The 2,811-nt window shown below is 37.8% G+C and overlaps 1 non-coding gene across 1 annotated transcript; it reads left to right on the forward strand.

The window, feature by feature from the left end:
- Window positions 1-2,402: 2,402 nt before the first annotated feature.
- Window positions 2,403-2,520, forward strand: LOC149012252 (U5 spliceosomal RNA). Its single transcript, XR_016174273.1, has one exon. It is a non-coding gene; the product is annotated as a U5 spliceosomal RNA (small nuclear RNA).
- The last annotated feature ends 291 nt before the right edge of the window (window positions 2,521-2,811 follow it).

The following is a 2,811-nucleotide window of genomic DNA, read 5'->3' on the forward strand; positions in this document are numbered from 1 at the left end:
GAGTATTCCATGATGTTCTTGACCACTACGTGATTGTCTTTATTGATAATATACTAGTGTACTACAAGAATGAAAAGGAGCATGAAAAACACCTTAAGGGCAGTATTACAAATCTTGCGGAGGAGAAAATTGTTTGCCAAATTTAAGAAATGTGAATTTTGGCTTGATAAAGTGGTATTCTTGGGTCATGTGATTTATGTAGAGGGTATAATGGAGGACCCTAGTAAGGTTGAAGCAGTGATAGACTGGCTCTACCAACCAATGTAACTGAGATAAGAAGTTTCTTTGGATTGATTGGCCATTACAGGCGATTTATTAAAGGATCCAATATTGTTATTCCATTAACCCGCCTCACTAGGAAGGGAGACAGATTTATGTGGACTAATGAATGTGAAAGGAGTTTCCAAGAATTGAAGCAAAGATGGGTAAAGGCACTTGTTTTGAGTTTGTCGTTTAGCGCTGGTGGATTTATTATTTATAATGATGCATCTATATTTGACTTAGGGTGTGTTTTGATCCAAGATTTACACCTAGGTTCTGGAAGAGTTTGCAGAAGGCATTGGGTATTCAACTAAATTTCAGCATTGCATTCATCCATAGATTGATAAACAATTTGGAAAACAATTCAGATTCTGGATAGACATGCTTAGAGCTTGTGTGATTGACTTTAAGGGAGGTTGGAGTGACCACCTATATCTGGTAGAACTTTCATAAAACAACATCTACCAGTCTACTATCGAAATGACACTCTATGAAACATTATATGGGAGGAAGTGTATATCTCCAATATGTTGGCGTGAAGTTGGTGAGAAGCAAGTGTTGGGGCTATATTATGCACGAGACTAGTGAGAAAATAAAAATAATTTAGAAGAGAATGAGGGCTGGGTCTATGAGGACCATGATTTTGCCGCTTTACACTATTTTTCCAAAGAGGTTATTTTGCACAAAAATTTAATTAGAATGGAACAACCTTGCCAATACCCTCTTTTATTGTACCAATCTCAAGAAACATTTGAATGTAGGGTCATAAATGGATAACCTAAATTCATTTTTTTTTATTTGCTTCCATATTGATTCAGGGGTATACGAATTTGTCTGATTTCTAGTAGGATATGGATATGATTATTCCCCTTTCCGATCAACTATTATTTGTCCGACTAGTTATACGGTTAATTTAGTTTGGGTTTGTTTTCTTATTTTTTTAAATTTATAACTTAAAATATCTAAATATTTTTCTTGGTTTGGTATTAAAATATTATAAAGGAAGATAAAGAGTGAAAAATTTAAGAAAAATTGAAGATTAAGAATAATAAAAGAAAGGAAAGTTGCTAAATTCTTCAATTTCAAAGCATTTGTATTTCCACCAAAAAAAAGAAGACAATTTACATAATCAAATTAATCATTGGAATTTTATTCGAATCTAGTTGCGGAGGGAGGCAGCCTCTCGTTGGAGGTCTAAAGTCCTAGGAGGTATGTGATTTGATCATCCGTTCCCTCCACACTTCTCCCCCCTCCTCATTCCCATCCCCAAAGGGCTTGTGGGCCCCTAGTCACGATGACTGGCATCAACTTGGTAAAAAAAAAAAAAAGGAATCTAGTTGAATATGTCTAAATTAACAAAATATTATCAAACCCCATTCAAATATGGATGTGGATATGATATTGCCATCAGCCCATCCATTTAATAGTGAGAGACTATCTCAACTCTTAATTCCTACACAAATAACATGATAATCTTCCTTGCTCGTTTAATTTAGAGAAGTAGGGGTGTCAACAGGTTGGGTTGGGCCGAGCTAGCCTTGAACCCTAATTCTACTCTCGAGATTGAAATTAAAACCCAAGTCCAACCCAACCCAATCATGGTTCCAAAATCTCCAACCCTAATCCGACCTTGTTAGGGCCCGACCCACCTTTCTTGCCTTGATTAACCCTGATAGGGTTGGGTTGGGTTGGGTTGGGTTGGCTTGATTAATCCGGACGCTGACCCTAACTTTTAGTGGAAACAAAATTAATAATAATATTAGTGCCAAGTAAAATCAGGCAAATAATCCTTTTGTTGAAAGTTGTTGGTTTTACCAACTAAGCAACACTACATTGACATGCAACTTTAGTATTATTAACTTTATTAAATTAAACTAGTATATGGTCAGGTTTGGCCCGAACTTGACCTAACACTATTAAGGCTCATTATTTTTTAACTTAAGTTTGCTCTTAGGGTTGAAAAAATTGAACTAAAATGGAGCCAGACTTGGGGCAAATTTGGGCTGGGCTGAGTCAATAGGTTTTTATTGACACCTTGAAAGAGGAACTGGACATTTGTCCCACATTGAAACACGAAGTAACTTTGCCCTCCGAGGACCCTATTTAGGAAGCACTTGATTTTACTAAAGAAGTAACTTTGCAGCCGCGCGGTGAGGACAGAGCGAACGATTCTTTCGCCTTTTACTAAAGAATACCGTGTGCTCGCCGCACAAAGCGGCATACGCTAATTTTTGCAGAAGTTCTCTTTTGGGGAGAACTTCACAAATACTCTAGTTTTGAAGATTTACTGCAGACCCTCTCTCTCTCTATAGCTGTTAGCCAATTCTCTGTCGCTGTGAGTCAAAGAGTTTAAGATGATTATGAAGCGCTTGTACGAGCTGATTGTGCCCAGAATTGACCCTTGGCTTCATCGCTATGTCCGGGGAGGATTCATCTGCGAGCTACCACTCTGGGGTTTTTGACAGGCAAACACCTCTCAATTGATCCTCTAAGGGCAAGCTGAGCGTGATGAGAAGATGGACAATTTTGCCAACCCAAGAAACCCGTTAC

This window comes from Hakea prostrata, chromosome 6 (assembly GCF_041222555.1).
Source record: "Hakea prostrata isolate BN-2017 chromosome 6, UWA_Hpros_2, whole genome shotgun sequence".
Lineage (NCBI taxonomy): Eukaryota > Viridiplantae > Streptophyta > Magnoliopsida > Proteales > Proteaceae > Hakea > Hakea prostrata.